At 35.8% G+C, this 21,770-nt stretch overlaps 1 long non-coding RNA gene across 14 annotated transcripts in view; it reads right to left on the reverse strand.

Moving 5' to 3' along the window:
* Window positions 1–21,770, reverse strand: part of LOC142362055 (uncharacterized) — a 91,164-nt gene that overhangs the window by 59,038 nt on the left and 10,356 nt on the right. The gene's annotated exons all lie outside the window — the stretch shown is intronic.

The following is a 21,770-nucleotide window of genomic DNA, read 5'->3' on the forward strand; positions in this document are numbered from 1 at the left end:
CTCAGGATGTTTTCATAAAACTTAAACAAGCTTGCCAGAATTCTGTGAAACAGGAAAAGATGTTCATTATAGTTGTTCAAAGCTTTTCAGCCAAATATTTTATTCACCAAAAATCTAGATTTAGGTGGACTGACTCTGTTTATGGATTCAAGTTCAATTCTTAGAATTGCCCGTGATGAAAACTGTGTGCATGAGAAACTGTGCTGTGGGACTGTTTTAAAAAAGTTGGAATTTAAAGAAAAATCTACAAAATTACTTGAAACTGTCATTGGTTTTGAACAAAATTTAATCTGGGAAATTTTTATTGCATCAGGGAAATGACAAGAAAAGTAAATGGTTGTAAAAGATTACTTTAATTGTTCAATTTGACAAGTGAAGAAAAAAACCACAACAGTCACATGCTGTAAACACCATTTCTGTTCTGTGCATAAGTGAACTGAAGCCTTACATGTGATTTTGTGACATGACCAGTCAAGGGCAAAGTGAAGGGTGAAATTAAGCTTTCTTTTTGTAATCTGCTGGTTGGTTTTGTGTTTGGTTTCCTGTTGACTCAGAAAGCACCACTCACTTCCCAGTAGCAACGACTGGGTCCTGAATATCTAGATTTTTTTTGTCCTTTAGGGCACAGCAACATCAAAGTCATTTTATTTCAGTGTTAGGTGGCTGCTGAGTCATGGTTTTGATTATAGCAGTAGTACGAGCTGCCCACATACCATCTCAGGCAAATCACTGCTTTATTAATCAGTCCTCCAGTACAGAGGTAGCACAGACCCATTTATACACTAGCCAGACAGTCTTATTTCTCTGGTATCTGGGTTAAATAGCAGATCACTATAGCGGTTAGCAGGTAGCAGTGATGCTTATAGCAAGTACTGCAATGTAACTTCAAAATGTGCACTTAAGGACTCTGCAGCTGGTGTTTAAAATCTGTCCTAGAGCAGATGGGGAATACTCTCTCAGGAGTACATGTTCACATCTGAAAGCATGCTAAGCATTCCCAAATGTTTCTTCTGCTGGGACTCTGCCTGCTTTAGAGAAAAAAAAGTACTAAATTGAGGCCTTTGCTCTGCAGTTATATCTCCACTTTGTGGTCATCTGCCTACACACTCCTGCATATTTGAAGCAGTTCAACATACGTGTGTGCTTCTGTGCTCTGCACGCAGTTCAACATATGTGTGCACTCACACAAGCCTTGCTGGTCTTGGTGAAATTAGGGGTCTCCAGAGGTGCAGCAGTCACCATGTCTACCCTGGCAGTTTCAATCTACTGTAAACAAGCTATTGATTTCTCGTATATGATGTAGGGTATATTCTGTTTGTTCCTGTTTTTTCTCAGACATGCTTTTGCTAGAAAGTGAGAAGAACTAGCTTTGGGGGCATTATGGTAAGAAAGAAGCTGATGAATCAGTTTTCTGTTTGCCTCCCTCAGTATTCCTCACATATTCTCTGTCCCACCAAACCTGCAAACTAGCAGGAATAACACTGCAGCTGCCAACTTGCTGACTCTCACCTAACCTATCCCTGGGTCTTTTCATCCACTTTTTATCACATCTCACCTTGTTCTATTTATAATCTAGTTCACAGAAAAATTTGAAGTTCACTACATTGCTACAAGACAATGTCCAAATTTTACTCTTATTTAATCTAACATAAATATGCAGTTTCATATGTGCATAAATGTCATATGCATTCCTACTGCAACACAATACGCAGTGAGAACATCCTACATCTGGTTGAATCTAAAGAATTTAAAGAATCATAAATATTATATGTAAGCAACATATTAGCATAAATATCAGAAAGATTTTTGCCATCTGCAAAAGTGTTTCAGAAATACAGATGTGTACATTGGAGGCTTGAGGAGTCAGAAAGGTTACTTAAGGAGATGCTCTCTGTTCATTGAAAATGAGTTAATGAGTGATGCATTTTCCTCCTGTGCAAACCGACTCTTCCTGTTATTACTGCTTCCACATACTGCTCTGCAGCCTTGCCTTTGCTCACCTTTGGAAGTTTAAACAAGGATTAGACAAAGAACTAGAAAGGGGCTTTCTGCTGTTACTGCTGGCTGCTGGTATGTTAAGTGAAGATTCCAACTGATATTCCTCGACTGAGAGACTCAAATTAAGGAGATTTGCTGACTCTTAAAGTTCCATTTCCACATCAGAGGGAGAAGCAGTGTGACACGCTCTGCATCACAGCAGTGCAGTTTTGGCCAAGCTCCAAGTGAGCAAGGGCTGACTTAGATCTCAGTGGGTGGTGGCCATTACACGTTTTGGGGAGGCTATTTAAAAGTGTCATGTGAACTAGTTCTATCAAAGAGGAGAAAGTACAGGTAGTAAAGTCACCCTGTGACATCTACCCTCCTGCTGCGAGTTAACATACAGAAATGGAGCTATCTGAAGCACAGAGCTGTTCACAAGAGGGAAATCAAACAAAACAAATTGGAGATAATTTGATGTTGTTAAAATCAGAACTGTCGCACCAAGAATTCCTATGAAGTAGAAGTTGTAAAGGGCTTCTGCTGCGACTAAGCATTTGGCGAACAATAGGATCACTGCAGACCATGCCAGAATGTTTATTTCTACCCTTTAAACCGGTTGAGCATATCAAGTAAGCATTTTGGCAGAGAGTCCTGAAAATGATGACCATTTTCTGTTAAATGGAAGTCTATGAGTCAAATTTGCCTTAGATTTCCAGATTATTAGAAAAATAAAGTTTGACACAACTAGGAGCAGGTCAAATATTTTTTAAATACAAAAGTTTATCACTGTGCAATGCCTAGAATAATTGCCCAGTGCAGACATTCTCTGCTATTAACAATAGGATACAGGGCCAGGAAGAATACTGCTGCTTCACTGATGGTGGTAAAAATCAAATATTTCTTAATTAAGTTGCTATAGAACATTAAAAAAGGCACAAAACCCTCAAACTAACCCACAAAGACATAAAATAAGCATTTTTTAATGTGTTGTCCTTAGGAATTCCATGTTCACTAATATGTACTCCACATTTTTCCGAAGTTACTATGAACTTACTATGAAGTAACCAGGTTAACTCAGATACTACTCCATAGTGGTGACACACTGAGATAAATAACATTGTAAGACAACTACAAGTGATAACTGATATTAACGATTAAGAGGAAATCTTTTGTTCTCCTTTTACATATTTCAATAACAGCAGAAACATCATTTTCTTATCTGTACTTCCCAGAATCATAAAATTATTACTTATAAAAATGTACTCAAGTATGTACTGTGCTGAAATGAAACCAGATGAATGCTTTTATCTTAAAGATATCCAAGCTCAAGAACTGTAGGTGAAAAATGCAGCACTTACTGGTAGCACGTATTACCTCAAAGAAACTGGAGATGAGGAAACCAGCTGTGGGGCTAATTGACTTAATAATTAATTAATAGTAGTGATTCCAGTGAGAGAATGAAAAGTATCGCAAATTACAAGAAATTATTATCAAAACGTTCAGTGAGGTATAGGTTCTTGCAGAGGAATCTGTTGGAGCAGACACACTTTCCCTACGAAGATTACAGGTACCAGGTGAGGCTATTGGTACAATGCAACAAAATATGACATTGGCTAGCTACCATATGGACTAATAGAGACCATAACATTAATCTAGTAACTGATAGCTATCTTGAAAGATAAGGTAAAGAGCTGAATACCAACAGCAGTACATTAGTAAAATATAGACCTGCATCTTTGTGTTGAAAATCTCAGCAAATGGTGTAAAAATTTGACGACTATCAATAAATACTTGAGCGTAAACACATGGCCAGTTGTGACAGAGCCCAGATTTAATTGTAGTCAACAGCACAATGCAAACTTGTAGCGTGCGGAGTCATCAGCTATCCCTAAACAGGACAGATTCCTGATTAAATAGGCAATAGGAGCTAAAAGTCTCCAGACCAGATGCTCCTCTCTGTGGTAATGCAACCAAAATTCTGGAAGAGACGGCCTTAAAATCTTAGAAGAGAAAATAGGACTGCTTATTGTTCCTGACCTATCTGCAGATTTAAAATTTGATTTGACAGCACATTCACAATTTCACTTTCCAGGAGCCTGGATTTGCAGAATGGCATGTCAAAGGAGGAGGCAAAGTCAATGGCAAAGTTGTCATCACCTTTGAAAGCAGGACAGCTAGCAAGAATAGGTCAAATGCACCTGTATCAGCTGCTAAGAGTGAAGGAGCTGTATTTACCTTGAATGGTCTGTTTGAATAAGAACATCCAATGGTTGTATGAACTCAGCAAGTTATATGAGCTTCTCCATGATGTTGCTATTTCCTTTTCCTTGGAAGGAAGGAAACAGACAGAATTTGGTCATGTAGACCACATGAAATCTATGAGGATATTTTTACCTCCTGAGGATTTTTTTATACTGGAAAATTTCAATTGTAGCTAGGAATACTCTTACCGCATTTAAGATTATAATTTTGTTTCTTATCTGTTCAACAGGAATAAGTTTGTGCTGCCTGATGAGAAATTTGAGTAATCATTAATAATTAATGGGAACTCACTAATTATTCTATGTAAGAAATACATACCTAAATCTCAGAATTTTCTGACATCAATTAAAAATTTGTCACATAAACCAAAGCAATATTAGAAAAGGGGTTTATCAATTAGTAAACTGTTAAAATACTTTGAAACGTAGGAGGAATGTATCAGTTTGCAGTTCAAAAGTGTAAGAGTACGACTAAAACTGCTGTACATTGAGCTATGCGTGAAATCACTAGTCTAAATTTCTTTGCCTGTCTATATGTAAGGCATAAATCCAATTCTTGTTCAGATGGACTTCTTTGATTTCGATGTAGGGAAAATAAATGTGCTCTAAGACTGTAGGTAGTTCTTTTATTGCAGATTTTTTACAGTGATTGAATTTGCTGTATGTAGAGTCCATAATTTCACTGTTAGTGGTTGCACAGTTTTCTGGAAGTGGATAATTCTGCCATTTGAAAGTAATGGTATTACAAGGATGAAACCCTATCAATGTCTAGTATCATAACTGAAAATAATCATACTGTAAACCCCTCGTAGTTCATGACATTTCGGTTTTGCTGTACTATGGATATTGGGCTTCATTCTGACATCATCAAGACCGTTTTAATTCTGGTGAAACACTGCTGAAATCAAAGAATGATTACTACATATGTATGCAACTAAATATTTTCACAGTGAAGTCTTTTGATTTTAAAGTATTATTCCAGTAGGACTGAACATGCCCATAATCTATAGAGGGGCTCTGTTTCCTGGATATTTAATCTTTGGACAATGGGGCTTATGTATCGTCTCAGATGCAGTGATGGAATGTGGGCATTTCTTACACACGGGAATATGAACTTGCTAAGAGTCATATAGGACTTACTTTTTTTTATTAAAGTTAGCATAATTCACAATGCAATTAATTCTATATTCTGCATCTAAGGTAAGCATATAAAAGAATCAAATCTTTAGTCTTTCTTCACCCATTTGATCCTTCCATTTCTTATTTAGGAATTTTGGACTTTTGGGGCATATAATCTTGTGTCAAAATCTTCCTACAACTATAATTTTGTTTTAAAAATCTATTTGGATTTTTAGGCAGGTTATTTTATTTGCACATATTAACAATAGCACATCATTTTAAAATTTTATTCTAGCCCATGTTATCAGAAGTTTTGGCTGTGTTGTTTTGAATTGGCAAAGAATCATTCATGAGATTTTTTTTTCTTTGATGCAGAAGCAAATAAAAGTGAAGATTTTTGCATATGGGAAATTGTGAATAGTCAACCATGTTATTCTCAGTGGTTCACTGGAATATGATTAATTTCATAATTTTTAACATTTTGATAATCTGAATGGTATCATCCTAGCAAAACATTGTTGGTGTTGATTCTATCGTTTCTTCTACATGGTTTTATGATTGAACTCTCTTCAGGTTTCCTTCATTAAACACTGCATGAGTATTTTACATTAAATATATTGGTTGTCTTCTGCAATTAGTATTGACTGTTTGTTCAATAGAATACATTGGCGGTTATCAATGATTCCTAATGCCATCTTAATACTGATATGCTGCAGATATTAATAGCAGTCATCAATCACAGTTATGGCTGAAAACTCTTCATTTAGTCTTAATAAAGAAAAAGTTAATTTCTCTTGTTTAATGATTGCAAAAACAAAATGGCATTATGAACCAGTATTTCAAATCTTTTAGTAGTAATGAAATAAATGATCCAGTGATTAAAAGCAAGGGACAGGTGCGGATCTGGTTGCAGTTATAGGTAAATGTGTTTTTAAGGAACTGGAAAGCAAAAGAAAGTCGACATTGCAAGAAGGAAAGGTACAGATTTGTCTCTCATAGAAAACCTGGAAAAAGAGAGTTTCCTTTAGGGAAGCTTGCTCTTGGTGTAGAAGAAGGTTCAGAATACTGAAACTTTTTCTTAGTGTTTGTTTATGCTGTGTTCAAAAAAAGCAAATTTTCTGTGCATTTTTAACAAATAAATTGAACTGTAAGCAAAAATATCTCAGTAGTCCTCATCAGCATATCCTTCCTATGGAAACAGAGAAAACAGCAAAACCTTTGAATATTGGCTAACTGATTGAGCTTGAAGAGACTACCAAAATATAGTGCTATATGTTGGATGTTCATCTGTAAGGAAAAAGATAAGAGCCCTGCAAGACTGAATGCTGGTAAACATCCTGAAGTAGTGTGAAAGAAACAAAAATGCAAACAGCAATGAGATGACATAGCTCATGTTCAGGAAGGTAATCAAGTACAGTATTAAAGTCTTAGAATACCACACATCTTGAGGAGAATCTGTTCTCTTGGATAAATTCTGCAAAACTAGTAGTCCAGTAAAGACATCAAGTACATGAAAACAAAGTTTCAAAACCACTCAAAAAAATGAGAAGATTAGAGAGACTCCAAAAAGTTGCAGACTAAAAAATTTCAGAGAAAATACAGCTACATGGGGTTTTTTTTTGACTAATTATACTGTTAGATGAGAATACTTGAATTTTCAAAGGTTTAGACCAAAGACACTTTTTATCACTCTGTGCCAAAGTGTGATTGACTGGTCTTTATTGTATATGCAAGACAGATTTTACATTTTTTTATGTAGCTAACACTTCATAAGGATTTTTACTGAAACTGACATCTAAGTCCTAAGTGTGCTGGACATGGAATACACAAACTATTTATAGAACATTAAGCCTAATCAGTCATACCAGTTGTACTTGTGGATGCAAAAAATACGCCTTAAATATCTGAAAAATACCTGAACAGTATAAATATTGGGAATTTGTCTGCTTTTTCTAGTGGGTCTAATAAAAGAGAATATGACCTGCCTTGCTAGTATCTTAATATTATTGTGTCTATAATAGCACCATTAGTACCAGATAACCACTGTCTTTGTACTTCTCTTGTGAGGGTGAAATGGCCAAATATTTACTCATATTACGTTTTCTTTATATATTCATGTTTTGCCCACTTTGAAAATTAAAATATAAACATTCTGGTAAAAAAATCTGTTCTCTCCTTCATGCCACACAAAGACTAAATCACTTTTGCCTTCTTTGATATGGTGTGTATATGCACGTATAAAATACATTAAAGGTCTTTGTTTTACTGTATCGTGAAATTAAAAAGCATGCAGTCTCTGTAATTACATTGTCCTTTGCCGTCTCTTTAAAAAAGAAAAAGACTGTGTTCAAATTTTCCCCCTGTTTTATTTGCACCCTATTAACAACTGTTACTAGAGCTTTAATTATGCCCCTGTGATTGCAGAGATGCGGCTGACTTGTGTCATTTTCCTCCCAGGGGATGCTTTATAATTACCAGCATCCATCGTGGCTGCCTGTAAGCTGATGCTTTTTTATTACCAGTTCAATAATCACTGCATCCTTGTGAACATCTGCTCTACAAGCCATGCATCGGAGGTCCCAGTGCCTGTCACTCGATGCTCCCTTGCTGTGGTGACCCTTTTGCCCTCACCTTCAGTTTATATCTAATTTGCTTAGCAGAAGCTTCATCCAGATTGCCTCACAGGAACGCAATTAATGCTCCAGATTTGCAAACAAAGAAATTTTTCCCTCTTTTTTTCTTTTCTGTCTTATTATCTTAATGTCATATCCTATAATTTGTATTCACAGCAGGGTGAATCAATATAAATCCAGAGAAAAATATATTATTTGGTTGGTTATCTAGCTACATAATGCAAAGTATGTAAGTGGCGAGGATTTTTGCTCCATGAACATCCATATAGTATTCTCAAATTTAAGATAAATACTAGGCTCTCTGCATACATTTTCCTACAATGAACGTTGTAGAAAGCAAGGAAATGTTTTCTATATGAGAATATAAATGTTTTCTAAACAAGAGTTCTTCAGTACAAGAATTTAAAAGGCAGGAAATCTACTACATTTAAAAACATAAAATTGCTTGTGTTTATGCATATTTTTACATGGAAGTACATAAATTATGAGTGAATGTCTTTCGGTGAAAGAGGATTCTTGTTAGTTGCAGATACGGCTCACGCAGCTATGTCCAGGTAGTTGGGAATACCATCAACTTGTCTAGTTGGCTCTGTCACTCATGAGGGATGAAGCCTTGAAGCCATGCAGACTTCTGCCAATATAAATTTTAATGTTGGCCTACCGTAGCCAGGCAATGTACAACAGACCTTCAAATGAAATGACGGAAACGCTGTACGGCACAAAATCAGTAATGTTAGTGTTTCTCTCCACATGTTACTGTAATTTATACATGTCTCTGATTAAAGATTTTCATCTAACCTAGAGCAGTGAACACTGATATTATCTCTTAGGAGGAAGGATGCCAGAAAATTAGTAAGCACTGCACATCCATTTTGAAAAGAAGTAAAGTACTAATTGGAAACACACACTTTTTCTTAGTGGACACTTCTGTATAGTTTCTGGTAATTTCAGCCTTGTTTCTTGTTGATTAAAACTACCTGGTATAATAATATGATCAATAGTTACAGCATGTTATTTGGTATGTTTCTATAGCAATGCTCTAGATAGGAAATTATTCAAAGGTTTGAATACAGCCTTCAAAGGGCTTATTACAAATCCTGTGAGCCAGTTCAAATCAATGTAGCTGTAACTGCTGTGGCTAGGACGGGCCTGAAGAACCCTCACAAGAGAGAAAAGAAAATACTTGCTTGGGAGACTGGTCATACAGCCAAAATCCTGCATGGCAGCATAGAGGGATTTGAAATTGGGAGTGGGTCAGGGAGACATTAGTGTGCACTTGTAGGAAAACATAACCTCATACCTCACACTTCCCAAACCCTGTGTTACATGCCCTGTCTATGCACGTGTCAAAATTTTCTGCCAGTTAATGTATTTAAATTCTGTCTAGACCGGTACCGGATGAGAGAGGGAGATTTGAATTACCTGCCTGAGTGTCTCCTATTAAAAAAAAAATTAAAAATAAAAATTAATTGGTGTGGGTTATACTACATTTAACTCTATTGTACTTCATGGTCAATATGGTGGGCCTCATTAAAAATTAATGGTCAGGATATTGTAATGTACTTTAGTGGTCAGAGGTCAAAGGGCTCTTTAGTATAAAATAGAGACCATCCTGACCTCTTTCTGCCTTCAGGTTCACTCCTAAGGCCATAAGAGATGCAGAGGCCAGCTGCTTCCCTAGTACTTTCAGACTTTAAAAAGTGACTATAGTAAGACAGCAGTCTCCTCATAAAGCACGGCAAGGGCACAGCCAAGTTTTTCACTCTTGCTTCTCTAGCAGCACCATCTAGTAGGGTGCTGTGTACCTACATCAAATATGCAAAAATATATTAAATATACATACACATACGCATACAAAACTACTACAAAGCAAGCATGGCTTATCCTTAGAGATGGCACCCCAGAGACTACTTTTCCCCATTTTGTACCTGCATGGCAAAGCCTAACTTAAATCTGAAACCAAGCAAAGAACCTGCCTTGTGGGCAGGTCTAGAAATCCCACTAAGGCACCACTAGCCAGAAGAGGCATGGCGGCATCAGTCATTGCCCTCCTCTGAGCAGGAAGAGTGACTCTGCGGCTGCAACTCTCTCACACCGGGCATATCTCTGCGTCCCTTGCCAAGTCTGAAAATAGTCTTGCTTACAGATCCTGCAGCTGCTACAGCTGCAGCTGGTGAGGCATAAATTTGCCTTTGTCTTTAGTGGGCACTCTCTCTCCCTGTGTCTTCATTACTTTCCAAAGGGAAAGCCATGTCACCCAAAAAAGACACTCCACGCTCTTAAAGAAATAGTGTCCTGTTCTTGTGTTGAGGCAAGCAGAAGTTCGAAGCACCTCTCCTCTGAGCAGTATTGCACTGCTCAGCTGAAACTTTATAGCTTTTTGGGTTAAACAAAGCAGAGAAAAAATGATTTCATTAACTTATTTATTGAAAGACCTTGTCTGTATGACATTTAACACTTTTTATAGACTGTGAAGTACAGAGTTTAGTCAGCTAGTTACTCTACTTGAATGGTTTTTCATTATGTATTCTCCAGGATGAAACATCTTCCAGTGTTTCAGTGCCATCTGTAGATGCCACCATCAGTACCTCTCTTGTAGGACTTGGATTGGTTTTTAAATTAAAGATTTGCCTCCTTAAGGCTCTTCAAATCAGATAACTGCTCTTGCATAGTCTTGCCATTGTGCAAGATGGTGAAATAGGATTTATCTTTCTAAGAGCAGCAGCTTTTTTAAACATCAGATTTTTTTGCCTTTCGCTTCATATTGTTTGAAACTTCAAACAATACAGTTCTTTATAATCTTTTAATCTATCCTCCTACACAGAGACGTTTTTACTGTGACTAATTCATATACTTGGAAGTCATGTACATGAGGCCAGTTTTTCAGAAGACATAAATCCCTGTTGAAATCAGCTGGACATAAAGAGCCTAGTATCTGGCTAGATAAAAAGAAAACTTTACAAACCTAAGAATAAATAAATGGTTATAAGACATCTGTCCCGATTTCACCAGTCACTGTAATTTCAGAAAATTGTGTTTAAAGATGGTTACTAGATTTGTCAATTCAACTTTTCTGATCAGAACTAAGAAAATGGAAAATATTCAAGACTAGAATCAAATATCACAGTACAATAAGGAACTAACAGATCTCAGAGAATCATGAAGTGTGACTGATTTCACAATAACTGTCACGTAACTGACTACCAATCTTTAACAAGCAAGGCATTTAAGCTTTTAAGTAATAGCTCATTTCTAACACCAAAGACTGGCTAACAAAACAGAATTTATTTTGGTCACTTGCAGATACGGGTCAATTCATTATACTTAAAATATCTTTATGGTCTAGTGGACTAAATATGATAGAAATGAGAAAACTCTGAGCTCTAATTATTACTTTGATATTTACTTTATGTAACTATTCTTAGGCAAGCTGTGCGAATTTCTTATGTTTTATTTTTGCTATCCATAAAAAAAGTGTGTGGTTCATAAGTACTCACAGCACCTACCTATGTCAGATGTTGTGATAATTGGTAAAAGTTTGTTCAGCTTTTAGTAGAGTCATCTCACGATTCTCAGTGAATAAGTTTCCAGTTATTCAGTTCTATTTATCTTTAAATTTTAGATACCAGTTTTGAGTAAGATAAACAGAAGTTTTCTTAGAAAAATAGTATCATACAGATAATTATTAGTAAACATAGAATTAATAGTTTAGAGTTAGATTTTGGAAACACTGGTCTGGTGCATAGATAGAATATGATCTCTTTTATAATGTTTGGTCTTGTTTCTTCCAATTTGAATATATCTCAAATATTTGTAAAGTGACTTTTTCAAACTTATAAGGAAAGTGGACCACACATATTTATAAGAGAGTTTATTTATTTACATGAATTATTGCTTTCATAATTTACTGGAGTTCTTTGAAGACAACTGTTAAGTTTCATATGGGATATATGGCAAATGGGTGCTGCATAGAGTATAAAAATTGTTTGAAAATAGTAACACAGTGATGCACATATACACATACACACACAAAAATAGATGGAGAGATACCTGCATGAGGTGTAACAAGGATAGTGAACACACCTATATGATGATACAAGACTTGATTTTACAAAGTTATTAATTTTTTTCTAAGAGTAAGTATTCTACAGTTATGAAATCAGAGAGGTTGTCTGAGAAGACATCTTAGTTTCATGAAATAATCATTAGTATGATTATAACAGAGATCACTGAAGACACTAAAAAAGGCAACGTGAAAATAAATAAATATTTCATAGGATACTGAATAAATATATTTAGATACACAACAGAAAATCAGATTTCATGTACAAATATGAAATAATGGTTTTAGCACTAAAAAACTAGGCAGTGAGTGTTGAACAGCATGAGTAGTGATAGTTGTTAGCCAAGAGAAAGACTGAAAATTTCCAGAGAAAAATAATTATCAGCATTTTAGTGCTGATGTCTGATGTTAGAACATGTGAAGAAAATGCCACGGGAAACAAAGTTTGGGAAACTAAGTTTAGTAAACAAAATAAATTGCAAAAGGCGGTGGACTGTTTTGTAAATATTCTTTTCCATTTTAGTCAAAATGCCCTAATGATATCTATATCCCTGTCTTCTACATGAATACAAGCAGAGGCATAGTAGATTTTAGTGTACACAAACAGGAAGAAGAATAGGAAGAAGAGAGTACTAATTAGAAGGCAGCAAAGACAAGGCAGTACATGAGCCTGAACTCTGGAAAAGATGAACTTTATAAAGAAGGAAACATAAGGTATAAAAGTGGAAAATACATTAGTAGCATATTCTGAAACAGCACTGCATTAAAGTTTATCTACCTGTGAAGACATTCGGAGAAGGAAACATGGAAGGACTGGAAAAATTCTACAAGTTTTCATTTGGGGTTTATTTTTTCTTCATTATGACTAATGTAAAATTGTTAAAGCACTATTTCATTTCAAATGTTATTTGAAAATTTCTGATATTATCATGAGAAAAACTTGAGCATAATCTTCAAGGCTACATATGCTACATTTCTTTTCATAAAGCCAGTTTGTTACATGCGTTTGAAACAGGAACATATCTATATTACATACTGGTAGGGCTAGATTTCTTATTTATTGAAAGTAATAATCATCTGTATACTGACTCAGATGTGCTTTTGATCAGGTCTTTTGAAACTTCTCTTTGCTTTCTTGTATTTTGTGCCTGTAACCATTTGCTATATACTATACTAACTATACTGTTACTATTTTTATATACTACATATTTAAAGAAGTTTCCCTTTAGATTATTTCTCTTCTTAATATATAAAGAAAAATCCTAAAAGTTCATTTAATATACACCTGTGTAATGTCAATCTTTTACTGAAACTGCAGTACAAACACCTTTATGACAAGTACTTGTGTTATTTGAAGAAGCAGTCGGATGCTTTCTGCAACAAGTTAAAACATGCAACATTTTAAAGAAAATTAGTAAAACTAAAGCTTGTAAATTTTGTACTATAAGTCAAACAGCGGAGTTTTAAAAAAATTCATTTTCACATTTTTAAAGTTGAAGAAAAGTCTTCCTCACCTACAAAAACTTGCATGGTTTTAAGTCAAAATTACTCTCTTTTGTCAGAAAACTGAGGTAACATTCAAACTATTCAGATGTCTTCATATCTGCAAAATGTTGGAAAGGGTTGTAAAGTAACATAGAGCTATCCTGCACAACATTTTTATTAACTGAATTATTTATGCATTTTACAGAACGTCCTATACGCTTTTGCTTTTTTCTTTACTAGAAAGCCACCACGTCTTGCACAATGCTTCTTTAAAAGTGTGTCACACTGGATCCTGGTAGTTTTTGATTATGACAAGACAAATCAAAGCAGCGTAGTGTGGTTTTTATTCTGTGTGCACTGCATATCTCCTATTCTAAAAGCATACAATACTTTCTAGTGAAATTTGTGTTGCAATACCTCTTAAAATCAGTGAAATTGTAGCTGCAGCAACCCATTTAGAATCCATTATCAACTGACATTGACATGTATTTTTTCAGCTGTTCAGAGCACCCTTAATTAGGTACCAAAACCCAAACAAATAAAGGTATTTATATGTCAGATTCTCAGGACATGGATAGATAAGTTTTTGTAACAGTATGTAAAGTTAAAAACTCAAATCTGAGAAATCAGTCATCTGAACATATAAAACATCCTGAACATGAGGCTTTCCTATGTGTAAGTGCAACAATATAAAACCAAAATCACGTACAATAAATCAATTAAAATCCAAACAGCTTTGCTGATATATTGCAGAACTGGAACAGAAGAAACATATAATGTGTCTTTTTTAAAAAATGAAAGATGATTTGGGAGAAGAAAGAGAAGCATTTGGAAAAGCAGAGCTGAATTATGGCAATGCCCTAGCTGGAACTTGGGAAACAGGTATATTACGTTACAGCTTCTGAAAAGAACCTACTTCAGTCTATCTGGGTTTTAGTGAGAGGAGAGCATAAACTACTTTCATACTTTCATGGCCTTTTTTATTAATGCTGTTCCTTTCTTTCTCCACCTCCTCGCCACCAAAACCAAAATCTCAGAGCTTCTAATGTGGACTGAAAGCAATATGTCACAGACACACTGGTACAGAGATTCCATAACTGCAAATAAAAATATTTAGAATCCCTGGAAGCAAAACTTTAGATCTTGTCCAAGCTGACTCAGGTCATTAGCTTTTGAAAATGGACACACTGAGTGCCATAGCAAATGCAGTGTATAAAACGGAATTAAGGTATTAGAAGTGCAATTCCATTTTTATTTTCATTGTGGACAATTAAAGTTCTACATCATTTTAATGGGAAAAGTTTCTGCCAGCAAACTCAGACAAAAATGTCCTCTCCTCTTGTTGTCCTTGGACGCTTGTCTCAAAAAAGAAAATGTCCTGCCTAAGCAAGGCAGACACAGTTTGAATAGTGCCAAACATGATGGCAGTTTGGATAATCTGCCAAACATTTTGAAGTAACAGGCAACATATATAATAAGAGTCATTACTCCTTAGAAAAGCAGCCACAAATCTTATATGGTTTCTTTTTTATTAGTTACTTTCAAAGGTTATTTTAAGCGTTTGTAGACCACTAAAAGTTGGATACCTGCATGTTCCATAGTATCTTTAAAGGAGTTAAGCCTCAATGCAAACTCCTCTGTGTAGCTGGTGATTATGAGGCTCTTGGATTTTATTTGTTTAATCATTGCATCAAGTGTTAGTTTTATTATAAATGAATCAAAGATAATTAAAATTACATATATTGTTGGCCTATTACTTTCATATCAGTACTTAGGTGCCAAGTCCACTATTGTCCCAGTGACAGGTGGATGAACCCATTGACTCTTGCTTCTGCTGTTTGACAAGTGTGTTCCCCTTGTCAGTGGCTAACCCTCTTGTGGTGGAAGAACTCTACCAGCTCCTTTGAAATGGCTCAGATTCTAAAAATACCACAAACTACTTAGCAGCAGCCCCCGATCCCACCCCCAATCATTGCACACAGATAGAAAACAAGCATTTCAAAACACTCTCCACTCCATTGTTCTTGTATATAGTGTTCTCCAGAATAACATTCTTTCTTTTTTTTCCCTTTCTGCAAAAATATGGGGTTTTTCCTTGAAGCACCCGGGATTAGCGGCACTTTAAAAAAGGGCTGTAAGGCCCTGATCCAAAGAATATGGGACAGTTTCTAGTTTACCTAACCAAGGCAGATTAATGAAGAGGTCTTCAAGAACTGGCATGCTGAGCACTTTCCTTATGTGTAGAGAATTTCAGGTGAAGAAAATTCTAGTTCAAAACCTGTTTGTAGACTTGTTTGTAATGTGGGAAGCCTTCAAACAATTATTCTTCATTTATTCGGTGAAAGAACCTCAACAGACTCTGGCATTTATTTTCATACAGATAAAATGCTAAGCTTTGAATTAAAAGCTCTATTCTGCACATTTATTGAAACTTCCTAGAACCACTTGGGTTTTGAAGAAAGAAACAATCCCCTGAGAAGCGGTTCCTTTTTCTTCATTTCTGCTAAGACCAGGTATCTTGGGATTACTTCAGTTTGAGTTCATATCAATAGTACAGGCGGATTTGCTCTTTTGTTTTTGTTTGTTTGGGTGGTTTTTATCTTGTGTAAACCAGTTTGCACAACACCTACCGATACCTGTCTGTGGCATACAAATTACGTTCAAATAGAATCACACCTGCTCAATAATAAGCATTAACAAAAGAACAACAATGAAGAATACTCAGTTTTAGGAAGAAAGATGCAGCTGCTTAATTTTTCTGCAGTATGCAGCAGGTCCTCCACAATCTTGAAAACTGCAGCTGTTTTTAATATTGCAAAAATACCTATTTGATTACCAAACTGAGCAATGAATATGAAGTAATCGAGCAATAAATATGAAGTAAATAGTAGAAATCACCTGAAATCTCAAAAAAATAATCTACTATGATGTTGCAAAACAGGATTGCGTCTCCATTGAGCTAAGTACTGTACAAACCAGCTTTAATGTGTTAAATATAAGTCAACACTAAGAAAGCCTAGACAATTCTCAGTTGCTACCAACATCAGACAATCTGCATGTTGCTTTAAAGCCATTGTTCCTGCTTGCTTAATAAGCCATAGCAACTAGGTATTTTTTGAATAATGTTATTAGTTTGCATATTTGTAAATCAAAAACCCAGCAGAAAAATCAAAATCTGGCCATCAGTAAAGACAAAAACTCTTAACTCTTTTTCTTCTGGTCGTGTCTTTCTATTGCTCTCTGTTTAACTTACCATTAAAATCAACAGATGGTTGGAATGTTCTGCATTTCTTTGGCCAAACAGATGTAGTTTTCTTGATTGGCCTGTAAGAGCTGATGACAATTCAATAAATATTTCTCAGAGGAACCATAGACTTTCTTCCTTTCTTTACATATGTATAGGATTATGTATAGAAACACATGGTAGCTTTTGCCTAAGGCAGCAGTGCTCAGGTTTTATGTTTTCTATGAAAACTGTAGCTTCTCATGGCTTAGGACAAATTCAGTTCAAAGTATCCCATGCTACACTTTCAGGTAGACCAGCTGCCTTGAAATAGTTTCATCATTAAGCTCCAAGGGTGCTTTCACAGTGACTTTTCTGCATTTTTCTGTGTCCTTTGTTTGGTTTACAAACTGCCAAAGGAAAACAGTGCTGTAAATCTACGATACAGGTTTACAATATAAAATGGGCAATGGGTTTTAGAAACACCTTCTGGCCTTACAAGTGTATATGAATTTAAATGTGTTTGCTAAAATAGCTGACTCAGATATATCCTAATTGTTACTGGTTGGAATTAAATGGGCCCAGTCCCATCCCAGACTTAGCAAAGGTATATGAATTCAAAGATTTAGATCTCAAATGGAAAATTAAATCAAAGATATTCCTGGAAAATCAGAAATGTGAATGATTAGCCTTGGTTTTTCCCTAAAACAAGCCAAGTACCTCAATCACAGTAAGTAAATTCTTTTTTTACATTAATTTATTGTCCACCACCCAAGAAGAGTTAGTGTAAAGTAGCTTACACACAAATGTTCACCCACATCTCTTCACAGTTGCTGAAGTACTGCATTACAAAACTGTCTTAAGCATGTATTTGCATAACTTAAACCCAGTTAAATTTATATCAATAGTGATGGAAATAGTACTGTTTTTGAAATCTTCAGATCAGTGAGGAGTCCTGTTTTCTCTGATCTGGAAATATGCACAAAGCCACCAGCATACAGATCACTAGAGACCCTTTTCCACGTAGTACTGAATACAGGGTAAGATAAAAGAATTATATTCTGTGTTACAATGCATGTTGTATATTTATACACAGAAGTAGTAGTATACACTGTACTATGAACATAATTATGGATATAATTTACTCTAGCATTTGCAATAGTTTTGGAACTTTTAGAACTTAGTGAAGACTAGTAAGAGAAAATCCTTTAAGGAAGAGATTATGGTAGCAGAGAGTTAATTGTGTAATTCATATAATATACTAGATTTTAATATTATTGTAAAATTACAGTATAATTGTTGATTGTAATTTTTCCAATATATATTTAGATGGTATAATAAAGTTTTAGTATAAATGCAACTATAAATAGGAATATGTTGCATTTATGTATTTTTCCTGAAAAATGGAAACAAAATTAAGTGGATTTTTAATGTGGGGGAATTTGTGCTCACCAGGGAACTGTTTCTAAACAGGAAAGTCAATGTGGTGGGGAAAAAAGCTGAAGGTTTCCAGAAAGAGTCATTGTTCTCTTTCGGGAACAGACTAGTTTAAAGCATTCCTTTGAAACAGAAGGAAGCTACTTAGCCCAGGAGGGAACAGAAGGTCAGAGTGGATGGTAAAGATTGAAGATTTGTTGCTGCACAGGAGCAGCCTCATTTTTGTCAAATTATTTGCAAAATAAATTTGATCTAAGAAGAAATTTGATTTAAACAATTCTTTTCTTATGAAGTTAAACATTGTGTTTGACTCAGAGTGATCCCTTTTAAATTTTATGGTCCACTGAAACTTTTGTAACCAGCATATTTGGAACTAGTAATGAATCAGCTATTTAACTCAATGGAATTTCAATCTAGATAACATTTTACTAGACAATGAAATATTCTCAATAGATTATTTGTGATTTTATGGTATCAGCAGCAATATATGACAAGGGACTGAGGCCCAGTCTGGAAGGTGAGACACAAGACATGATTACTGCAGCAGTACAGCCTGATGTCAGTGAAAGCAGTAGGACGCTAAGGGAATGGAATCAGTTCACACTCAGCCTTCCCCTTCTGGAGGACTGGAGCTAGTTGCTGATTGTGGTCAGAAGTGAAAATGAACTGCTACTCCAGAGAAATTCAGGCGTGGACTAAGAACGGAGTTTGTGGGCTTCACAGTATCAGTGTTGTAGTACAGATTTCATCTAAAATATGTGTAAGCCAACTCAGTAAACAGTTCTTTCTCTTTTAAATGCTACTCAGAAAGTCAGTATTTCAAAAACAACAAAAAAAATTGTGTTAAAAATGTCAAGAGCAAAGGAAATCAGACACGGAGAGCAATTTGAAACTAACTCACTTTTTCTCTGCAACCTAAGACAGTACTTAATCCATATTTATATATTGCTCTCTGATCTGATCTCAATGAACAGTTTGCTAGGTACAATAGAATAAGCTACAGAGAAAAAGACAAATTATGGTATATACCTTAAGATGTTGTTGGGAATGTCTTCTTTGAAAGCAAGCAACACTTTTATTCAAAGCATTTTGAATTGCTAGGCTCATGCTTTCTTACCAAGATGCTTCTCCCTCAGTTATGCCTGTGAGCCTTGAGTTCAGTAGCCCATAGATCTGTACTTCATTTCAGGCAAGTACCATACCAACCCCCACATACTCAAACACAGCAGTTTCACATGGTATGCTCCAAATGTGGCCCTGTTCTGGAACTATGTGTGTTATCTCAGTGTTACAGGAAAAGTCCATTTCTTAAGAGTGAAGCTGGAGTCTATTTATTGTGTTGCTAATGCAATACATGTAGTTCAGATGATAACAATCTGACTTCACAAAAAATACTAAGGAAAGAGGAAAACTAGAGTCTAATCCCACAAAACCTATACAATTCCTTCTGATTTCAGGGAGTGATTTGCCTGTTAAAAGACTGTACATGTGAATTAGAATTTGAAAGACTATTTCCTCATTTGTTCTTTTTATGTCCTTTGGAGTATCTGCATGTGATTAGAAACTTTCAATCAAATTTATGCTAGGCTACATGTGACCAATTAGTTCTGTATTTGCTGAAACTTGTAAACACAATTACTTAGTTTTAATGCAAAGAATGAGAGATAATACATTTCAGAACCTTCATGTTTTAGCAGCAAACACACTCCACGTGTGATCTGTATGATCTAATTCTCATTTTCTTGCTATTAGATATAGCATGTCACCAGATCTGAAACACGTTAGAATGTAATCACAGTAGACATGAACGTCAAACATATATCATTAAAAAAAGCTTTTGATTAAACAAGTCCTAAGTGAAAAGCATGAGTAATTCAAAAATTTTGAAGAAGCTATTGGTAAAATATATTCTTTGTTCACTCTAAATGGAGAGATCTATTGTTGCATGCATACTTCCAGACTGGATTTTTTCCCTCGTTTCTGCATTTCGGTTATCTCACTGACCACAGCAGGTCATTTTCATTTGCTAAACCATAACACTAGTTAGAATGAAAGAAACCTCAGGTTCTTACCAGATAAATGTATCTTCTGTTCTCACCTTTGCGCATTTCTGCACTGACCTCATTTAGCAGCAGCAGAAGAAACAACACGTTTTAAGAGTTGCTATTCCAGAAAGAGCCAAGTAGTACAGTATTTCCACACTTGTCTCCAAAGACAAGAGTTTCTTCTAAATTGTTTCTTAGTAACAAGCTAAATGTGTGGACCTAAAAAATCTCCATGAACTTCTGAACCTTTCAAAGTTGGAACAAATGCTAGTCATATCTCAAAATCGCTAACATCTGCTCTGTTGTCATCAATTATTAAGCAGAATCCAAGGACTCTTCCACCTGTTTTCTGGAAACAAAACAGTAGGAATAGAAATGTAACTTGGAAACCTGTGCAGTTCTCGGTATAGATGTTTCCAAACGTAATCTCCTCTCAGGATCCGTAGCTGGAGTGGGGAGCAAGCGTTTTGTCTCTATGGGTAATGCATGCAAACTCTAAAGATTTCCACCTATTTCCAGATACAAACACTTCCACTACAGCTTGCAGGAAAAACAGGCCCATGTTTTACTGGAATCTGTCGAGAGATATGCTTTTACAAAACATTGTTTTTGACTTCTTGGTATTTTCCCCCAAGCATCTGTTCATCTGAAAACTTACAGCCAAACTGCACCCACTTCCTCAGCCCTGGTGTCCTCAGTCCTGTGACTCTGTACTGGTTCACTCAGTACCAAGTGCTAACTAGCGAACTGTCTCCTCTGCTGATGATTGCTCAGGACAAATTTTCTGAGAGCGGTAAGAGCTCCCAAAAAGCAGTTTAGTGTCTGACAGAAAATTTACCATGAAAGCATAATATAGTTTTTGTTATGGCTGCATGCTTCATTTAAGATCGTGCACTTCCAGCACACGCCTGTCTGCAGAGACTCTGTCTGCACTTTCTGTTGTGCAGAGGTTTCAGAGCATGGGATAGCTGTATGTCATAGAAACTTTGAACATTAGGGAAATCTAACATTAGTCTTAACAGCTATACTGAGAAAAAATATTCAGGATTGTCCCTGCCCATGGCAGGCGGTTTGGAACCAGATGATCTCTAAGGTCCCTTCCATCCTAAACAGCCATTCTGTGATTCTATGATTCTAAGTTACTGCTTTTCCAGTAATGCTGCAAACCTCTGTGTATCATTTAAATTTTTTTGGAACATTGTCCATTGTTCTTTGTCCTGCAACAGCTCAAATCACTCACTTTGAATAATTTGTTGATTTGTTTTCATGGGCAACTGGTCTGTCTTCTGAGCTCATGGGTGAGATGGTGAGAAAGTCTTGAGGCTCTCAAAGTTAAACTGAAACCTTAGAGCAAAATATTTACCAAGGAATATAGACTAACGGGAGGCAGTAACCAACTTCTGGCATCTATATTTGAGTGTGCGAGTGCCAGTTAGCCTGCATTGAAAGCACCACTAAACTTGAGGAGCGGTTAAAGTGTGTCAATGGGTAGGGAAGAGATACATTGAAACACCACCCATATTA

This window comes from Opisthocomus hoazin, chromosome 7, assembly GCF_030867145.1.
Source record: "Opisthocomus hoazin isolate bOpiHoa1 chromosome 7, bOpiHoa1.hap1, whole genome shotgun sequence".
NCBI lineage: Eukaryota > Metazoa > Chordata > Aves > Opisthocomiformes > Opisthocomidae > Opisthocomus > Opisthocomus hoazin.